This window comes from Colobus angolensis, unplaced genomic scaffold (assembly GCF_000951035.1).
Source record: "Colobus angolensis palliatus isolate OR3802 unplaced genomic scaffold, Cang.pa_1.0 Scaffold115, whole genome shotgun sequence".
Lineage (NCBI taxonomy): Eukaryota > Metazoa > Chordata > Mammalia > Primates > Cercopithecidae > Colobus > Colobus angolensis.
In genome coordinates, this window is record NW_012112586.1 from 5,461,378 (window position 1) to 5,483,943 (window position 22,566).

Genomic DNA, 22,566 nt, shown 5'->3' on the forward strand with positions numbered 1-22,566 from the left:
GGAGAATGGCTTGAACCTGGGAGGTGGAGGTTGCAGTGAGCCGAGATCGTGCCACTGCACTCCAGCCTGGGCGACACAGCAAGACTCCGTCTCAAAAAAAAAAAAAAAAAAAGAATTTATGGGAATGGACTGCTGCAGATGTGAGTGAGGCTGCCCTGGCCCTGCATCTGCACCCTTGGCAGCCCTAAGCTCACACCTCTGGGCTGGAAATCCTTTAGGTCTTGCTCATCTGGAAGCTGTCAGTCACCTGATTTACTGTCTGTCCTGGTTGGACCCTGTTACAGCCATTCCAGAGAGGGTCTCCCTGACCAAGACCCCACCCTAGACTTCCTCTGCCCTCCTGTTGAAATTCTCACTCCCTAACCTGAAGTTAAGCTTTCTTTCTGCTACGTTAGAACACTCCTGTCCTTTTGTGAGCAGGTAGTGGAAATGAGCTTGGTGTTCCAGGAACAGGCACTTAGTCGGTGGCTTCAACTGCAAACTGAATTGCTGACTCTCGTTGTAGTCTGCCTCCACCTCCTCATCTCTTGAATTAAGTAGATCCACATTTCGCTCTGTTCTAACTGAGGTCATTTCTAGAATTTTGAGAAATTTCTAGAAAATATATAGGGTTGTCTTTCATTATGGTTTGAAAAAGTAGAGGAAAGGAAAGTCTGAACTCATTCTATCTTACAATGCAGTTCAGTGGAAAATGCATTACTTCAGAGGTTGGGTCCCCTTGCCCTTCTCTGGGTGCCTGGAGAGAGCTCACAATAACATAGGCAATTTCTATTCCTTCTCCTGCCAAAGAGGAACAACTCTAGGCAAGACTGCGGTTGTCTCTATTTATTTTTACTAAAATATTTATACAAATTTAATTTAAATGCAAATGAGTCCCTTTCCACTTGGCTTCTGGATATCCATGAAGGCAGCATATTGTTATCAGGACCTGGAATTTCTGGTTGGACAATGAATAATTCCAGACTTAAACAGGATCTGCCCAGAGATTTCTCCTCTCACAGGCCTGATCCATCTGATCACTTTCTCAGAACACAGTAATGCTGCATCTAGTGCACTGTTATCTTCGTGACAGCTCAGTACTCCATGTCAAACCACCAAATCTAACATGTCTCTTTCTCATTTAACCCCTGATTGTGTCCTGTGTACTTTATACCTGGTGCTTCTGGACACACAAGGGAAAGTCATGCTTCCCTAGTTATCTATTTCAGTTAGGGCTTTCCAAATATTGATTGTAATTTCTGTTCTTCAAGCAATAAAACAATAATATAATAAATAGTAGCAGATTCGTAGAAGCAGGCTTTCTGAGCCAGCGGTAAGGAGGGCATGGTGGCATGTTTAGATGAGCCTTTGTGTGGCTGTTGACCAGTGGATAGTGTCAGTCGTGTGCAGTAAATTGCAGCTCTTCTCAGTAACCCCCCATGCTCAGTTCCCATCCCCAGTAAATCTAGCAAGCTTCTTCATTTATTACTTAATTTTTCAAAATAATCAAGACAAAATATTTAAAAATAAATATTGGTAATACAATAACATAAGCACATAGTTTAGAGATTTAAAAAATATTGTGGAATATCTGCCCATAAAAAAAAATCTGATTTCCTCACTTTCTAAAACCAACAATAAAGTACTTTAAAAATGTTTCTGCCGGGCGCGGTGGCTCAAGCCTGTAATCCCAGCACTTTGGGAGGCCGAGACGGGCGGATCACGAGGTCAGCAGATCGAGACCATCCTGGCTAACACGGTGAAACTCCGTCTCTACTAAAAATACAAAAAAACTAGCTGGGCGAGGTGGCGGGCGTGGTCCCAGCTGCTTGGAAGGCTGAGGCAGGAGAACGGCGTGAACCTGGGAGGCGGAGCTTGCAGTGAGCTGAGATCAGGCCACTGCACTCCAGTCCGGGAGACAGAGCGAGACTCCGCCTCAAAAAATAAAAAAATAAAAAAATAAAAATAAAAATGTTTCAGGCGTTTCCCAATAAGATAGCATACAGCCAAATCGCAGCCCAAAACTTACTCGCTCCTAATTTCATGAATTGCGGAGACAAACAAAAATAGTAAGTTTTTTAATTACTGAGCTTTTATTTAGTGCCAACTGATTTGCCCACATTATTTTATTGTAATGTAATTATACTGTACAATATGTTCAATGCCTCTTTTACAGACGAGGAAATGGAATATTAGGAAGTAACATGAATTGTATGGATTTGTTTATTTATTTTGAGACAGAGTCTCACTCTCTTGCCCATGCTGGAGTGCAGTGGCACAATCTCATCTTACTGCAACCTCCACCTCCCAGGTTCAAGCAATTCTAGTGCCTCAGCCACCCAAGTAGCTGGGATTACACGTGTGCACCACCATGCCCAGCTAATTTTTGTATTTTCAGTAAAGACAGGGTTTTGCCATGTTGGCCAGGCTGGTCTCAAACTCCCGGCCTCAAGTGGTTTGCCCTCCCAGCTTCCTAAAGTTCTGGAATTACAGGCATGAGCCACCACGACCAGCTGAATTTAGAAAGATCTTAAGTAGTACAAGAGCTGATGTTTGAACTTAGAGCACTTTGACTTCAGACTCTGTAACCTTAGCACGCCTCTGCTAAGTCCCTAAAACAAGGTTAGCCCTTGATGGAGAAAGGACTGAGATGAGAGTTCTTTGGTGCTCTCATGAAAGAAAATCTAATTCATGAGATGGGGAGTTAAAGGAGGGCAGGAGACCAACGTTTGACTTCTTCTTCTCCTAATTAAAAGGCCTTGGGAGGCCGAGGTGGGTGGATCGCCTGAGGTCCAGAGTTCAAAACCAGCCTGACCAACATGGAGAAACCCCATCTTTACTAAAAATATAAAATTAACCGGGCGTGGTGGTGTATGCCTGTAATCCCAGCTACTCGGGAGGCTGAGGCAGGAGAATGGCTTGAACCTGGGAGGTGGAGGTTGCAGTGAGCTGAGATCGCGCCATTGCACTCCAGCCTGGGCAACAAGAGCAAAACTCTGTCTCAAAAAAAAAAAAAAAAAGGCTTCTCAGTGCGGGATTGGTGAACCACTAGCATAATTGTTCTATGTATTTATTTGACAAGTGCTGTAATTGTTTGCTTTTAGTGTGTATGACTAAATCATGAAACTCTCTATACTTAAATGTATTCCAGAAAAACAAACCCTCAAAATATGCTCTTAGGATATTCAATACAATATTTAAATATTAGGATATTCAATACAATATTTAAATATTCACAATATTTAGAAGAAGAATATGCACATTCTTCAGACTGCTCTGAAAGTTGATTCTCCATGTTGATCGTGACAATGAAGTGGTTTGGAGAGTCCTCTGGCTGAAGGCAATTTAGAAACTTCATCCTGAACTGCATGTTATTTGCAGATTGTTAATGAGTGGATTGTTGTTTTGGGTTATAATTATAATTTCTGGGAGTATGGCCAAAAATGGAATGCAGTGCTGAAGGGTTGGCCTTTTCCTCCTATGGTCCCTCCTTCATAAATTGGTTTATTGGAAATATTTCTAAAGCACAATAGAGACAAGAGAGTAGGGGTATAGTATTCACAAACTAGTGAGATACATCTTGAATGACTTACATGTAAACATTGATGCGTCAACTTGACGACCTCTGTAGTCTCTGGATATTCTCAGGTAGCCTTTGCAGGGAGAAAATACAATTCTTAATACTAAGACCTGACTGCATGTTTTTGCTAATTTCTCTTCTTTCCTCATTGAACGCCAGTATGGCTTTTCTATGCAGATATCTTGACACACAGTGCCCAACTTTGGTCCTGAATTCTGAGAACCACAGTCCAGAATAGATGCTAAAACGTTTCAATGTTAGCAGCCTTCCCCTATGACTTTATGAAGTGCAGCCCTACAGGAGAGCTCAGGAAGCCACATCTTCCATCTGTCACCTTCTGACTGTTGATCCTATGGGTTCACAGGCCAGGGGGATGCTGGTAAGGACCCTTTTCACTGGGACCCCCAGGAATTCCTGACAGAGGAGACAGACTTAGAGACACAAGTAGTCTGGTGAGAAAGGGGCTTAATGTCATGAAATGTTGCAGGAAGTCAGGGACCCCGAACAGAAGGACCTGCTGAAGCCATGACAAAAGAACATAAATTGTGAAGATTTTATGGACATTTATTACTTTCCCAATCAATACTCTTATAATTTCCTATGCCTGTCTTTAATCTCTTAATCCCATCATCTTCGTAAGCTGAGGATGAATGTCACCTCAGGACCCTGTGATGATTGTGTTAACTGCACAGATTGTTCGTAAAGCATGTGTGTTTGAACAATATGAAATCTGGGCACCTTAAGAACAGGGTAACAGTGATTTTCAGGGAACAAGGGAGATAACCTTAAAGTTTGGCTGCCTGTGGGTCGGGCAGAACGCAGCCATATTTCTCCTATTAGCGAAAATGGGTAAGAGAAGTATCGCTGGCCGGGCACGGTGGCTCAAGCCTGTAATCCCAGCATTTTGGGAGGCCGAGAGGGGTGGATCACGAGGTCAGGAGATCGAGACCATCCTGAGCTACACGGTGAAACCCCGTCTCTACTAAAAAAAATACAAAAACTAGCCGGGCGAGATGGCGGGCGCCTGTAGTCCCAGCTACTCGGGAGCCTGAGGCAGGAGAATGGCGTAAACCTGGGAGGCGGAGCTTGCAGTGAGCCGAGATTGCACCACTGCACTCCAGCCTGGGAGTCAGAGCTAGACTCTGTCTCCAAAAAAAAAAAGAAGTATTGCTGAATTCTTTCCCCAATAAGGAATATTAATAATTAACAGCCCTGGGAAAAGAATGCATTCCTGTCGAGGGGTGGCCTCTGGCCACTCTTGGGGGTGTCTGCCTTATACAGTTGCAGATAAGGGATGAAACACACCCTGGCCTCCTGCAGCGCCCCTAGGCTTGCTAGGATTAGGAAATTCCAGCCTGGTGAATTCCAGTCAGACCTGTTCTCTGCTCTTGAACCCTGTTAAGATGTTTATCAATGACAATGTGTGCACAGCAGAACGTGGAACTTCGTTAGTAATTCTAGTTTCACCCTGACCTTGTGATCTTGCCCTGACCTTCTGCCTTGTGATCTTTTGTTGCCCTTGAAGCATGTGATCTCTGTGACCCACACCCTATTCGTACCCTCCCTCCCCTTTTGAAAATTGCTAATAAAAACTTGCTGATTTTATGGCTCAGGGGGCATCACAGAACCTGCTGACATGTGACATCTCCCCCGGACACCCAGCTTTAACATTTCTCTCTTTTGTACTCTTTCCCTTTATTTCTCAGACCAGCCAACACTTAGGGAAAGTAGAAAGGAGCCTATGTTGAAATATTGGGGTGGGTTCACCCAATAATGAAGTATTAAAAAATCTAATATATTGGAAAATTTACAAGAGAGTATTTTGGAAGGAAACTTCAAAAAATGTAGAAGACAGGGAGAAGAAAGAATCTCTGAAAGTCACCTCTTTGGGTGGAAATTTTCTCATTTCTCTATTTGTGGTCACCACTGTACACTGGTAACAAGATTTCCTGCCATAAAAATTTCTCAGATGGTGAAATTAATTATAATATGAATAAATTTATTTCTTCCTATGTGCCTTTGTTTGTTTAAACATATCTTTGAGTACTTAATGTGAGTCAGTCTTACTCTAGATTCCAGGATTGTGGAGTTGATCAAGACAGAGAGGACTCTCATCCCCTATTACTTAGTTTTTCATTAGGATCAAAATAAAATACTTTTAAACAAATGTTTATAATAAATATAATGACATAAACACATAGTCTGGAGATTTAAAAAATATAATAGACTATCTGCCCCTAAAAATTATAACTGATTTCTCCACTGCCTAAAATCAACAATAAAGTATATCCACAATGTCTCAAGACTCTAAAAAGACTTACATTTTTGTGAAAGGAGACAGGCAGTAGATATATAGAAGATGATATAATTTTAGGTAGCGATAACTGCTATAAAAAGAAAACTGGATAATAGAAGATAATTAGGGAATTAGGGCTAGCTTAGATAAGGCTCTAAGAAAAATTCATGCAGTTCATTTATTAAACACAGATATATTCCAATTTTCTCCTTGTATCAAATTCGTTATATATTCTCAATATTTTTCTTGGAATTTGACTGTTACCTGAATTTTTTTCTTTAAAAATAATATTGCTTATATTATAGATTTATTCTTTTAAATGTACATAGGATCTTTAATGATGCCCTATCTTCGTTGTCAGTATTTGCAATTTTACTTTCCTTCATCAGTCTTCCTAGATTCAAATCAATTTCATTAGTCTTCTCACTGAAATACCTTTTGCATTTGATGATTTTTTTCTATTGTATATTTTATTTCTGTTTCACATATTTCTGTCCTTATTTTCTTCCTTCAATATTTTCTACTTTCAAGAGAAGTTACTTTCTGCGACTTGCTGGTTTTTGAAAATAACATCATGGCATGAACATTTAGTTCATTGATTATGGTATCTTTCTTTTTTTCTGGATGAATATATTCATGCAAAGCTATTATTCCACTCTCTGTATCCACTGTGCATTTATTCCTGGGCTAGGCCCTAAGTAGAAGCTGAAGGAAATAGAATGTGAAGAACTAGAACACCTTTGTTGCTCTTCAGGACCTCTTTCTCTGGCAGTGGACACAGGGCTTGTGAGTCCAGCATAATGAGATCATATAGGATGGACTGCCCTGAAGATGAGACAGATACTTCACTCACACTTCCATGGCTCTTGAAGGAGAACCTCCAACTTGATGGATTTTATTAACTGTCCTGGATTTGACAGGTTCCCTCTTGATGGGGAATCGAAAAAGAGCATTTCCACCTTTCCTAAGTCTCTCCACAGTCTGTGGACCCTATGCTCACACAGACCCTCACAGAAACACACCCACAGTCTGTACTCCCTGTTCCCAGCTGCACAGACAGACCAACATGCAGAAACAGATGCACACAATGATGCCAAACTCGGGTTCCAACCACGTGTCAAGAAAGATGAGAAATTTTGAAATAATATGCCGAATCTGCTACACATGGATTTTTTTTTAAATACTTTTTTCACAATTACTGAAATATTTTATTTGCTCTAAGACTTTAGAAGCTTTGAGAGATGAGGAAGAAAGATTCCTGGAGGTGGATTATCTTTGAAAAATCAATTGTGCTGTTACCTCTGTTCCCTCCAAAGGGAGAGCAAATGCCCATCTTCTTATCCCAAACCCCCCAAAGGAAGAGGATCTAATAGAGCTATTTGTAGGCATTAGGATGCAACCCCTATGATTGCGGGACATGGTGGCCTGAGTATGATCTTCCAAGACAGTGAAAGGCAGATGTGCCCATAAAAGCTTAGCTCTGGGGAGCAGCCCTGAGCTTTCAGATTTTCCCAAGGCCAGAGATACAGGTATGTTTTATCTCTAAGCAAGGCGAGTGATACAATCTACAAAGAAGTCGGCACAAAAGTTGAAGACACTTTAACTTTTAGCATCAAAGAATGAAATAAAACAAAGTGAAGAGCTCATGAAAAGAACAGGCACCTTTTCTTTGGAAATGAAGCTGATGAGAATATCAGAAGGAACATGCATTGCTCAGGAAGTTGTTTTCCTGCAAAGGTTCCTAATCATCTCAACAAATCATAGTTCTATTAATTTGAAATTGATGTAAAGTTGGAGGGAGAATCAGGTCTAGGAATATGTGTGTGTGTGTTCAGTTTTTCTCATAAATGCCTCCAGAAAGATACAGCTCAGCAGGACATCCAGGATGATTGCTTATGTAAAAATTCGAATCCAATTTGTATTAGGCCATTCTTGCATTGCTATAAAGAAATACCCAAGATTGGGTAATTTGTAAAGAAAAGAAGTTTAATTGTCTCACCCTTCTGCAGGCTGTACAGGAAGCATAGCTCTGGCATCAGCATCTGTGGAGGCCTCAGGACGCTTGCAATCGTGGCAGAAGGTGAAGTGGGAGCAGGGTTTCACATGGTGAAAGCAGGAACAACAGAGAGAGTTGGCAGGGGAAGGTGCCATACGCTTTTTTTTTTTTTTTTTTTTTTTTGAGACGGAGTCTCGCTCTGTCACACAGGCTGGAGTGCAGTGGCCGGATCTCGGCTCACTGCAAGCTCCGCCTCCCGGGTTCCCGCCATTCTCCTGCCTCAGCCTCCGGAGTAACTGGAACTACAGGCGCCCACCACCTCGCCCGGCTATTTTTTTGTATTTTTTAGTAGAGACGGGGTTTCACCGTGTTAGCCAGGATGGTCTTGATCTCCTGACCTCGTGATCTGCCCGTCTTGGCCTCCCATAGTGCTGGGATTACAGGCTTGAGCCACCACGCCTGGCCGTGCCATACACTTTTGAATGAACAGATCTCCTGAGAACTCACTATCATGAAAACAGCACCAAGCCATGAGGGATTCACACCCATGACCCAGAAACCTCCTACCAGGCCCCACCTCCAGCACTGAGGATTACAATTCAACATGAGATCTGGGTGGGGACGAACATCCAAAATATCTCACAATTATATTTTGGGTCAAGTACAGTATATGAAGTTTACCAAGAGAAGTTTGGCTAAAAGTTTCAACATCTCACCAGATAAAAATCTCAGGCTTCAAGGGGTAGTGCATTGAAAAGAAGAGCCTTATTAAGATATAATTCAGTCTCTACTAAAAATACAAAAATTTGCTGGGCATGGTGGTGCACGCCTATAATCCTAGTTACTTGGGAGGCTGAGAGGCAGGAGAATCGTTTGAACCCAGGAGGCAGAGGTTGTGGTGAGCTGAGATCGTGCCACTACCCTTCAGCCTGGGTGACAGAGCCAGACTCTGTCTACAGAAAAAAAGAGATACAATTCATATAACATGCTCGTCACTCGTTTAAGGTGTACAGGCAATTGGCTTTTAGTATCCACAGAATTATGCATTTATCACATGACCAATTTTAGAACATTTTTGTTACCCTAAAATGAAACCCCACATCATTTAGCTGTTGATGCAGGATTTTTCTCAGCCCCCTTTGCCAGACTTGTGGGAGGGATGCCCATCTACTCAATCTGCCGTGCTTCATCCCCTGCAGAAGGGAACAAGTGAGTGAGTGAGTGCAGAACCTGGCTGGCTGCTTTGGGCGTCAACAGAGGAGCAAGCTCTGAGTGGGACCTGGGGCCAGTCCAGGCATGTTGCCTTGAGGGGAATGTGGCAGCTCCCAGGTGAGGGTGCCCATGATCCTGAAACCCCAGAGGAGGTGTTACAGAGCTCCTTTAGTTCAACTGTCCACAGCATGTTAGCAGCTTACTGGCCCCTTGCCTCATCCATGGGGTGCTTGCCTTCTGCCAGCAAAGGCAAAGGGCTAGTGTGACAGCCTTTCTGGGTACCCACACTCAGTGGGTCCTGAACTCTTGTGTGACATCCAAGAAGAATGAAGTCATGTAGACAATTTAAGGATGGTGAAGGTGGAGAATTTATTGAGTGATGAAAACAGCTCTCAGTGGAGAGAGGAGATGGAGAGGGGAGCTGGAGAAGGGGCAAGAAGAACAGGTCATCTTCCCTGAAGTCAGGCCATCTCCTTCCCTGAAGTCAGGCCATATTCTCCAATACTGACTGAGTCTGGGGACTTTATAGGCACAGAATGGGGAGTGCGTACTGATTGGTTTGTGAGTATGCAAAAAAGGTTAAAGTGACGACACCATCCAAAGGTTGACATGATAGTGTAGAAAACCAACTAGGCAAGGGTAGCTATATGTAAAATAGGTGAAGAGTAGGCATGAATCAGAGGAAAGTGTGCCAAACAGGAAGACAAGTTCTCAATCCAGTCCAAGGATTTAACTTGTAGCTTGGCTTTCAGGTTTTCAACTGTCTTCGGCTTGGAGATGGGGTCACAGGGTCCCACCTCTGTCTGTCTGGGCATTTGGCTGCCTCCTGTTGCTATCACTGTCCCTCCCAATGTTCTCATTCACTCGTTGCTCCTGCCCTAAATAACCATTAATCTACTTAATTTTTCTCTAGATTTGGCTAATCTGGATCTTTCATACAAGTGGAATCATATAATAAGTAGTTTTTGGGACCAGCTTCTTTCACTTAGTGTAATCATTTAAAGATTCTTTCCTGTAGTATAAATCAGTGCTTCATTCCTTTTTATTGCTAAGTAATATTTCAGTGTGGATATACGATTTTATGTATCTTTCAGCTGATAGGCATTTGGGCTATTTCCACACTTTGGCGATCATGAACAATTCTGCTGTGAATATTTATGTCCAAGGTTTTTTGTGGATGTATGTTTTCATTTCTATTGGGACTTCTGGGTCATAAATAACTCTTTTAACTTCTTGAAGGACTTCCAGACTCTTCCAAAGTAACTGCAGCTCAAAAATAGGCAGGGCTTTGTTTTGGTCACTGCTGTATCCCCAGTGTCTAGAACAGAGCTTGACACATTACAAGCCTCACAACATATGAGTAAAACAAGTAAATTCCACATCTTGTATTCCTGAACACTAACATGTCATATCAACATTTTTCATGCATCCTCTAGGAAATTTAATCAAGAATTGCACAAGGGATTTTGATCTCAGCCAACTAAACACTTCATCCTTAATTTTCTTGTTTTAAAATGGAAATAAATACCTACCTTCCAATAGAGTTATTACGAGGCTGAAATGTGGTTATATACGTGAAAGCAACTTGAAAATTACAAAGTATTACAGAAATGCCAGTTGCTGTTACTATTTTTATTCAGTTGTTTTTGTTAGGATTATCACTCTTCCTGTTCGCAGTCCAGAACCAGACTCGAAGGCACTGAGTCACTTCCACAGTTATATTTGTTCCCTTGGTGTTTCTTGGCAATGGGGTATGCAGCTATATTGGTAATATTTGCTCAGTTTATTCATACTGATTGCATGCATAATGTAGATGGCCCCAAGACCACTCTCCTTGGGGACTGATACTTGCCAATCTCCCCTCCAGATCTATTCGTAACCCTAGCGCACCCTGCACTACTCTAACCTGTAGGCTGACCTCTTCATATTGCATCACCTGGCTTCCTTTGCTCTCTGGCTTCTGGTTAGTTTTCTGACTGGAGACGCTGGGGTTTCAGGGTCAAAAGAAGAGAGAAGTCAAGAGATTTATCACCTTCCCTCTCTCCCTGCTCTCCACAACTTGGCGTTGTCTGTGTTCCTTTTATGGAGGCCACAGCTTACATGGCGTCAGATGTCAAGGCCTTCTTAATGCCAAAGCTCCTGTATGATGTGGCAACTGTCCCCTCCTCTTCTTCCTTTGGTTGGGGTAGTGGTATGGAGTTAGTGTGATGGATTCCCACTGTTGCTAGGTCCTGGGTGCAGTGCCATCTCCCATTTATTTAATGTTGTCTAATCTATTTAACTACTATCTTTATTAAATTTATTAAATTCAATCCCATTTTGAGTGTACCATGTATTTCCTGTGAGGACCCAATTAATACACTAATAATAATAATAACAACTAACACTTACTTTGCACTCTTTACATGCCAGGTTCTGTGATGGGTGCGTTCACACACAAGCTGGTTCACTTTGTCCTCACGGTGACTGAATGAGATAGGGACTCTTTCTGTAATTGTCATTTTGCAGATGAAGAAACTGATGCTCAGAGAGCACCCCTGACTCCCGCCAGGTCACACAGTTAGTAGCTAGCAGAACCAGCATTTAAACCTCATTGGCTTGCATATAGGATCCATGCCTCAGTCTTTATGCTGTACAGCCCATCTGTGGGATTCCAAGTTCTAACATGAGAATGGCTCAGGCTGGTGACTTTCCTAAGCAAAATGTTGGCAGTGGGATCCATGATAATACTTAGTTTTTATCATTAATTGTAATTTTATTTTTAAAATAAATGTGCTGTTCAATGTCACTAGTGGAGGTCCTCAAGCTTGCACAGCGAGTTTCAATTAATCCACTAAAAAAGCTCTTTGTACCACAACTAATGCCTGTTAATGTGTGATTACTATATAAGGCCCAGTGTTCTTTGTCTGAGACGATGTGAAACAGACCAGGAGCTGGGATGATTTAGACACAATCAGAGTGCATTACACAAGCTCATTTTCACGTTAATAGTAACAATAAAAGACTTCTCAGCCATATTTACGCCCAGGCCTTCTCATATTTTAGAATAAAAGCAGGGTATAAAAGAAGTTGTTATATACAGCACATTTACTATTTTCCAGAGCTATCTGTAGCTTCCTGCAGTGCTGGCAGAATGGAAATAGCCCCCATAATTTAGGGATTTTTAAAATAAATGTGCAGTAAATTAGGTTGATTAATAGCTTTATTAGATTGTATGAGTCACAATTTTAGGGTTTAATAACAACATTCACATATTAAGAAATTGTTCTTTTCAAGGAACTGTTCTACCATACATATATATATATATAATATATATTATATATATGCCTTAACTACTTCATATATATAATATATATATATATGCCTTAACTACTTCCATCCCATAATAATCTTATCATGTAGGTCATATTTTCAGCCCCATTTCACAGACAAGGAAACTGAGGCACAAAGGTGTTATTTAGCTGGGATACAGATGTACCACTAGGAGGTGAGCATAGGTTTATGAGACAGACTTCAACATCCAGGCTCCTACCCTTTAGGCAAATCTCCCATCAGGGCTTCCACTCACTTTATAAGTGTCACTTTTTTTTCAATTTGGCTGCGCAAAAGCTTCTGGACTCATAAGCCTGAAGGGTGAATTGAGCTGTGAGTTCTCTCAAATGCATAAGTGAAGTAACTCAGGAATGGAAAACCAAACATTGCATGTTCTCACTTATAAGTGGGAGTTAAGCTATGAGGATGCAAAGGCATAAGAATGACGTAAGGACTTTGGGGACTCGGGGAATGTTGGGAGGTGGAGTGAGGGATACAAGACTACATATTGGGTGCAGTGTACAGTGCTCAGGTGACAGGTGCACCAAAATCTCAGAAATTACCACCGAAGAATTTACCAACGTAACCACCAGAAAAAAAAAATCTATCCATTTTTTAGTCATAAGAGTCAGCCTCTGGTTGCAGTTTTGTTGCCTTTCTATAATTTGACATGCAATGTCATTTTTGTTCATTCCTAAATAACTTGTAATCGAGATTTTAATTCCTACTTTAACCTGATGGTTATTTGCGTGTTTGGACATTTATTTTCCTTATCATTTCTACTTACAGTTCATGAAAATTAGAGAATGCCTGGCCTTTTAATAGTTGAATTTTTTGTTCTTTCTTTGAGATAAACACTATAATAAAGTTCTCTAAATATTAAAAAAAAAAAACCCCAACACAGACATACTGTCCTGAGTGAGCATTCTCTGGCTCTCAGCAGGCATTGAACAGGCCAGGAGCACACTGGCCAGCAGATGGCAGGAGTTACTCGTGGAAACCTAGGCTCTGGGCTCCGGACTGAATTCCCTGGGAGAGTAACAATAAACAGCCTGTCTGCGAAGCCCCTTTCCTCAAGGCCAAGTTTCCCTCACATGACCCCAAGATATGATCAGGTACTTGGAGTTCTGGAAACACAACTAAGTCAAACTGGATCAAAGACAGGGCCTACAGGCGTGCTGGAAATACTAAATAGTGGTTATACTTTTGTATCTTCCATGACTTGCATCGGATGAGCCCTAAATGTCTCAGGGAGGATGGCTTATAAATGCTGGGTGAGACAAATGACTCTCATGCTTAGCTTTTATGAATAAATCATAGTAAAAACAATTGGCTCTGTAGGCCTCCAGTTCCTACTTTTTCCTATTTGACCATTGTTCTGTTTCAATTACAAAAACGTTAATGATGATGGTGGTGTGTGTGACGATGCCAGTTACCATTTACTGAGTGCTTGCTAGGGGTTAATCGCATGTTGAACAAATATGAGTAGTTTCTTGTTTAATCCTATAGCAGTTCCTCATATATTTATTGTAAACAATTAAAACTACAGTGATATGGTTTGGCTCTGGGTTCTCACCTAAATGTCATCTCAAATTGTAATCCCCATGTGTCAAGGGAAGGAAGTGATTGCATCATGAGGATGGTTGCCCCCATGCTGTTCTCATGATAGTGAGTGAGTTCTCATGAGATCTGGCGGTTTGATAAATGGCAGTTTTCCTGCACTCACACGTCTCTCTCGTGCCACCATGTGAAGAAAGTCCTTGCTTCCCCTTTGCCTTCCGCCATGAGTGTAAGTTTCCTGAGGTCTCCCCAGCCATGTGGAACTGTGAGTCAATTAAGCCTCTTTCCTTCATAAATTACCCAGTCTCAGGTAGTATTTTTACAGCAGTGTGAAAACAGACTAATAGACATAGATTTAAAAACATAAAGCAGAATACATATAGAAGCATACAATGTCACCCAAGATAACCACCTTTTGAGGCTAAACTATTTAGGTGCAAGCACATTGAGAATCATTCTATTTTCTCAATGATTTTAAACTTTTACGACGTCTCTTTATCTCTAGTTGTACATTTTATCTTAAAGACTAATTTTTCAGATATTTTTCTAGTCACAAAATCTTTCTTCGGTATGGCTTGCATGGTCTAATTTTTTCAGTCTTTCTCTGTCTCTGTTTTAAGTGAATCTCCTATAAATATAATTTTATTTTAATCCAAAGAGATGCTTATTTCTCTTTTAATTGTTAGATTCAGTCTCCTTATACGTAATGCAATTCTTAATATATTTGGGCTGTCAGCTTAATCTGCTTTTGTTTTTCTGTTTGTCTTGCCTGTTTTGTCTTTTCTTATTCCAAATTAGAAAATGTTTATTTACATATTTTCCCTATGAATTAGGAAATTATAAATAATATTACTCTTTTTAAGTGATTATCATAAAGATTGCAATATGGATAATTGAAATATTAACGGTTGCATTAATTGTGGCTTTTCTTCTTTTCCAGGAAAATGCACAAATCTTAGAATTGTTTAACTTCATTTACGCACTTTTTGAATTAAATGCCATTTTGCCATGCATGTTAATTCTGTTTATGTGTGCATTAAATTTCTCACGTGATAATTTGTATTTGTGTTATTGTTTTATGTGGTCATTATTCATTCTGCATATTCACCCTTTGTGATGATTTAATTCCGTCTTGGTTTTTTGTTATTGTTGTTGTTTTGGGGTGTGTGTGTGTGTGTGTATGTGTGCGTGTGTGTGTGTTTTGGCCAAGATTTGGGATTATTTCATTCTTCCTGAATAACAACCCTTGATATTTCCTTTAATGTGGGTCTTCTGGTAACAAAGACAGTTTCTCTTTGTCTGAAAAGTCTATTTCACTGTCATTCTTAAAGGATATTTTTGCTGAGATACTTTCAATGATTTTGGTTGAGAAGTCACCTGTCAGTCTACACATTTTTTCCCTCTAATTGGAAAGATAACAATGAATTTTAAAGAGCTAGACTTTAGTTCTGGAGGGACATGGCTGAGAATCCTGGCTTTGCTATAACTAGTGACTGCCTCAAGCTTTTACATCTGTGAAACGGGTATAACAATATCTCCCTTGCTGTGATTTCGTAAAGATTGGAGATAAATTATAACTATTTTTTAAACATCTGGCCCAATGGGCACTTAAAATAATAACAATATTATTATAAATGTTAATTACTTTTTTATAAATCCTTCTTGTTTGGAAAAACAAACTTCTGTATAGCCCCTGCACATAACAGCAAATGGACCAAATTTGATACTGTAAAAATGATCAGATAGGATATTTTACAAATTATTCTTACTATCAAATTCTTTTCATTCAAGTCTTGCTAATCCCTTCTTCTTCAATCTTTATCCCTACGATGAAAGCTGTGCTCCTACTAATACATAAAGGGCAGAGTGGGCACCAGAGCACATGCAGGTTCATGTGAGCATAGGAAGGTCACCAAGAAGGGGAAGTCCACACACAACCTGATTTGCTTGCAAGACAAATTTTCTGTCAGAAACTCATTAATAGGCTGAGTGCGGTGGCTCACGCCTATAATCCCAGCACTTTGGGAGGCTGAGGTGGGTGGATCATCTGAGGTAAGGAGTTCGAAAGCAGCCTGGCCAACATGGTGAAACCCCATCTCTACTAAAAATACAAAAATTAGCTGGGCGTGGTGGCAGGTGCCTTTAGTCCCAGCTACTTGGGAGGCTGAGGCAGGAGAATTGCTTGAACCCATGAGGCAGAGGTAGCAGTGAGCTGAGATCACGCCATTGCATTCCAGCCTGGGCAACAAGAGTGAAATTCTGTCTCAAAAACAAAAACAAAAAACAGGAAACTCATTAATGCTGGCTCAGAAGTTCTGACAACATTACCCTTGTTTTTATAGGTTCTTACAGTAGAGATAAGTTTGCAAAGGCCAGTGTTTGCATATTTTTCTAACAATTCCTTTCCTAATATCAGATGTGATCTCAATTGTTTCATAATGCCACACATTTTATTAGCTTTGTCTCTCATACAGCGGTGACTTATTTGTTTTTTAGAAAGGCTGAACAAAACTGAAGTTTAATTCCTTCCCACATGCCCTGCGAGAGAGTCACCATTCTTACTGAAGCTGAGAAAGAAGTTCAAGAATGAGGAGGAAAACTATCTCTGATCTTCTCCAAAGATGATAATTTATCTATAGCTGTCTCTTCTCTTCTCTTTACCTTTATCATTAAACACACACACACACACAGCACATGCACACATGCACACGCACACATACACACATACTGTTTCTTTCAATCGATCATTCAAATGGTTTTGCCGTTTCCTTGGTTTCTTTGAAGATTCCATGTTGGTTTTACTGGTTCTTTCAATGGCTCCCGTGATTTCCTTCAAACTAATTTCTCTATTTCTAATTGCTTTCTTTACTCTACTCACTGTTACTCTTTTGTTCTATTTTCTAAAATTCTCACTTCCAGAACACATGTATGGTGATGTGTCTTCTACACATCGTTTCCGCGCCTGTGCCAGGATCTATAGACCTTGTTTTCATTGTGGTTCAACTCTAAATGTTTCTCATTTGTATTATAGTTTCCTATTTTATATAAATCCCAAATCTATGAAGATTTGGTTTACTTTTAGTATTTTTCTGATTTAAAAATGTGTTTTCAGCACTTTGGGAGGTTTGAGGCAGGGGGGTCACTTGAGCCCAGGAGTTCGAGACCAGCTTGGGGAATATACCAAAACCCCATCTCTACAAAAAATACAGAATTAGCAGGGTGTGATGACATGGCCCTGTAATCCCAGCCACTTGGGAGGCTGAGGTGGGAGGATCACCTGAGCCCAGGAGGCGGAGGCTGCAATGAGCCAATATTGCGCCACTGCACTCCAGCCTGGGTGACAGAGTGAGACCCTATCTCAAAAACAAAAACCGAAAAACAAAAAACGTCTTCATAGAGGGGAACAACACACTCTGGCCTACTAAAGGGTGAAGGATTGGAGGAGAGAGGGAGTCGGGAAAAACAACTAATGGCTACTAGACTTAATACCTGTGTGATTATAAAATAGTCTATGCAACAAACCCCCATGATACAAGTTTACTTATATAATGAACCTGCACATGCACCACTGAACTTAAAATAAAAGATAAATAAATAAATAAAAAGAATCTATATGGATGAAATCAACTGCTCAAAAAAGCATTTGGTTTTATATTAATTGTTTAAAGATTTTTTATATCATTAGAAATGATATTTTGTGTTTAGAGGAAATGCATATTCTTTCATTTAAATAAGTCCTTTAGTTAAAATTTGCTCCTCTATTGCTCTTCCTCCTCATTCATATCAGTTTGGCACATCAGCTTCCAAGTAAGATATGATAAACCTTCTTACTCTTAAAATTGTTTGTGAAATTCATCTAATATTTCTGACAATACAGATAGCAACTTACATTTCAATTGTGTTCTTAGTTCCTTCCAATTTTAGATTTCTCACAAACGTGTAGGTTGTGTCTTATGTCATGATTTAGTATTCTATTTGTATCCAGAACATTTTTGCCTAGAATACTGTTTCTCTGATATTTAATAAAACCTTACCAGGTTTTCCCTGGTTGGCATTTATTGTACATACTTTTTCCATTAGTTTTCTTGTATTCTGTCTATATCACTGTATTTTTTTCTTCAACTTTTATTTTAAGTTCTGGGTACGTGTGCAGGATGTGCAGGTTTGTTACGTGGGTAAACGTGCGCCGTGGTGGTCTGCTGCCCAGATCATCCCATCACCGAGGTATTACGCCCAGCGTCCATTAACTATTCTTCCTGATGCTCTCCCTCCCGCTACGCTCCCCTCCAACAAGACCCGGTATGTGTTGTTATTCCTCATGTGTCCTATGTGTTCTCATCATTTCAGCTCCCACATTTAAGGGAGAACATGCAGTGTTTGGTTTTCTGTTTCTGCGTTAGTTTGCTGAGGATAATGGCTTCCAATTCCATCTATGTCCCTGAAAAGGACATATATGATTTTATCTTTAAGTGACTTTTGTAGTATGCTTTTAAGTCTAAATATTAGGGCACTGTAACATAATTTCAAATTATGTGTACTTAACCACCATAAACAAAATATCCAATGTCAAATTGTTAGAATTATATATTATTATTACTTGGAATTTTAGTGTCATTTGATTTTTAGTATTTTTAAATTTAATCATCATTAGATTTATCATAATTTTTATTATTTTCACACACACACACACACGCACACATATATATATATATATATACGACACAGTCTCGCTCTGTCACTCAGGCTGGAGTGCAGTGGTGCGATCTTGGCTCACTGCAACCTCAGCATCTCGGATTCAGGCAATTCTCCTGCCTCATCCTTCCAAGTAGCTGGCACATGCCACCATGCCTGGCTAATTTTTGGTATTTTTAGTAGAGACAGGGTTTCACCATGCTGGCCAGGCTGGTCTTGAACTCCAGACCTCGTGATCTGCCTGCCTCGGCCTCCCAAAGTGCTGGGATTAAGGCGTGAGCCACTGCGCCTGGCCACTATTTTGTATTTTTAAAGTTTGCTTGAATTTACTCACCAAGTGCTATCTAGACACGGGCTTAAAAAAATTCTGCTTGGGGTTTTGATGTAAATTCTTGAATCTGAAGGTGCATTTCAAAAAAATGAACTTTAGATGATGCTTAGATTCAGCTCTTCAAATGCTGCTCCTCTTCATTCTTCTTCTCTCGTCTTATGGAACACCTGCCTATTTTATCCTTCATGTCTCTTAACTTCTGTAGAATATTTTTCAGGGCTTTGTCTCTCTGTGTTCTGGGCAATTTACTTAAATCTATGTTCCAGTTTGTTAGTTCTGTTTTCTCTTAAGTCCTTGCTCTTTGAAGAGGAAAAATACATCTCTGTGTCTGTCTATGTATACCCCTTACCTATATCCACCTGCACCTACTCCTGCATCTAAATGTGTATAGTCACATAGAGGTACATATATGTGTATATAGTCATTCCCCCTTATCTGCAGAAGATACAGTCCAAGACCCTCAGTGTATGCGTGAAACTGCAGATAGTATAAACCTTACATATATTATGTTTTTTACTATACATATGTAACTATGATAATGTTTAATTTATAAATTAGGAAGTTGGATATGGTGGTTTTTGTCTGATTCCAGTGCTTTGGGAGGCAGAGGCAAGAAGATTGCTTAAGGCCAGGAGTTCAAGACCAGCCTAGGCAACATAGTAGGACCCTATCTCTACAAAAAATTAAAATTGTAAAAGTATAAATTAAGCACAATAACAGACTAAAAATAATAATTAATAGTAAAGTAGAACAATTATAACAATATACTGTAACACAAGTTTTATGAATGTGGTTTCTCTCTATCTCAAAATACCTTACTATTTTTGAACTTTGGTAATTAAAACCGGTATAAGTTAAACCCCAAATAAGGGGACACTACTGTGTACATATAGGAATAATTAAACAAGTTTAAAATAACATCACTACTAGCAATAATTACAGTGGTTAACACACAGCTTGGGACTCACACTGTCTGAGCCCTTCGATAAATGTAATAGTGGCATTATTATTATTTAAAATTTTCTAGGGCCAATTATGTGTCTTGCACACATTGTGCAAGACACTCATTGATTTCCTTGCAAAACAATTCTGAGAGCAATGCCACTGTAGCACTTATTTTAGAAGGGGGAATACTGAAGTGCAAAGGATCTGTAATTCAGCCCAGCTTACCCAGGCAGCCAAAGACCGGGCTGAAATGTGAACTGAGCACAGGCAGAATGCACAGCCTGCCATGCCAGAGTCCTGCACCCAGTAGATCATCAGTGGAAGCTGGCTTGATTAATGAAACAATGAATGAATCATTGCTAGTCACATCTGCCATTTCCTGGGAACCTGCAGTCAAGAACTTGCAGGACTTCAGGGGAGCCATGATACACTCACAATACTGATAGGCAGGTTGGATCGTTCTGTCTTATGAAGATAAAAAAATGGAGGCCTTGGAGGGGTGGAAAGACTTTGGCCACAGCCAGGTATCAGTAGAAGCAGATTTTGGAGCCCAGATTTTCCTGAAGGAGGCAGAAGAGAGAAACCATTTCTGTGATTGTCCCCCTTCTTGGCCACACCCCACCTGAGTTGCTTCTGGAATATATAGGAAAAGCAAGGTCTATGGAAATCTAACTCTGGGGAGCAGGGGCAGGCTGTGTCCACAGCAGCGACATCGTGAGAGGGATGCACCAACAGCAACAGCACAGATCACAGGAGTGTGTGGAGGAGACAATCACCTGTGAGCAGACCTCAGTGGAATGTGCTCAAAACAGGCTTAGAGTGTTAAGCCATTTTTACATTACTAAAAAGGAATATCTGAGACTGGATAATTTATAACGAAAAGATGTTTATTTGCCTCACAGTTTTGCAGGCTGTACACAAAGCATAGTGCCAGTATTTGCTTCTGGTGAGGGCCTCAGGAAGTTTACAATCACGGTGGAAGGCTAAGGGGAGCCAGTGCATCACACGGGGAGGGTGGGAGCAAGAGAGAGAAGGAGCGAGACAGTGAGAGAGTGAGAGGAGACCAGGCTTTTTTCAACAATCAGCTCTTCTGTGAACTCACTCATCTCCAAAGGAATGGTGCCAAGCTATTCATGAGGGATCTGCTGTCATGATTCAAACACCTCCCTCCAGACCCCACCTCACACTGGGGATCACATTTCAACATGAGACTTGGGGGAAAATGTTCAAACTGTAATTACCCAGGATGGCATAGGCTATGCTTTCCTTGCCAGGGTTCAGGTGTCATAGAGGAAACGGAAAACACAGGCAGTGGTGTCCAATGGCTGGGTCTATAGTGGGTTTGTGCAGGGGGAAAGGACAAGCGTGGGCAGGAGGGGCAAGATGTAGGGAAACAGATGCAGAAAAGCCCTTTCTCCCATCAGAACCTCTCTGGGAAAAAAATAATGTATTGATCCTGAGATTCCCATTTCTGTGCTGTGTGTGTGTGTGTGTGTGGTCTTCTCATATTGCCTTTGATTTGTCTTTGCAGAGGAAAACTGAAGTCTAATGGTGCAAACACACTGGGCTTTGCAGAGTTTTAAAGAATAATGATGTTGATGATTCTCTTATTAGTCCAACATTATCTTCGTTCGGATTTCAAGTCATGAGGCGCTTATCCCAGGGGCCCAACCCAAACAAAAGAAAAGCTTCACAATTAAAGTCTTATTAAGAGAAATCAAAATAGGCCAATGAGTTTTTTTTCTTTAGACCCTTGAAAGTGAAAGACTGACAATGCACTCTGAAACCGTGCTCTCTCTGCTTGCATAATTTTCAAAAGCATAGTCACCCCATCTGCAATGATACTTAATCTGCAAACCGTTAAGTATGTATCTCATTTTGTTCCATAATAAGAAACCAAAGACATACTTAAAGTTGCTTGGAAATAAGGATAAGTACTTCTGGAGCCCTAAGTGGACAGAGATAAATAGAGTTGATATTTCTCACAGTTCTTGCCAAAGAAGAATAAAGAATGCATAGCATATCAAAGACAACCATTGATATAGCAGTTCTTCAAGGGCTAAAAAGCATTACTTTAATCCATATATAATGAGTCTTTTCTCTGTGTCAAGTGCTGTTTTAAGGTCTGAGATACAGAGGGGCACAGTCTCAGTCCCCTTTAAGACTAGTGTCACACAGCAGACATACACCCTCTGCACAATGGGGGCCTAGTGGATGAGTCTGTGTTTGATGGAACAGAGTATTTCTTTTTTTTTTTTTTTTTTGAGACAGAGTCTCGCTCTGTCACCCGGGCTGGAGTGCAGTGGCCAGATCCCAGCTCACTGCAAGCTCCGCCTCCCGGGTTCACGCCATTCTCCTGCCTCAGCCTCCCCAGTAGCTGGGACTACAGGCGCCCGCCACCTCGCCCGGCTAGATTTTTGTATTTTTTAGTAGAGACGGGGTTTCACCATGTTAGCCAGGATGGTCTTGATCTCCTGACCTCGTGATCCGCCCGTCTTGGCCTCCCAAAGTGCTGGGATTACAGGCTTGAGCCACCGCGCCCGGCCAGAACAGAGTATTTCTTTCTCATTGAATTGATGCCTGTATTAGCTCCTTTTGCTGCTGCAACAAATTACCACTAGCATAGTCTAACAACAGCACTCATGTATTATCCTCCAGTTCAG

General features: G+C 40.7%; 2 long non-coding RNA genes across 2 annotated transcripts in view; one reads left to right on the forward strand and one right to left on the reverse strand.

Annotated features, from left to right (window-relative positions):
- The window catches only part of LOC105525610, a 91,720-nt gene that overhangs the window by 29,692 nt on the left and 39,462 nt on the right, over nt 1-22,566 (forward strand). The gene's annotated exons all lie outside the window — the stretch shown is intronic.
- The window catches only part of LOC105525603, a 38,972-nt gene that overhangs the window by 14,813 nt on the left and 1,593 nt on the right, over nt 1-22,566 (reverse strand). Inside the window, exon 2 of the long non-coding RNA XR_001003952.1 lies at nt 3,573-3,632. This is a non-coding gene — a long non-coding RNA (uncharacterized LOC105525603). The remainder of the gene's footprint in view (nt 1-3,572; nt 3,633-22,566) is intronic.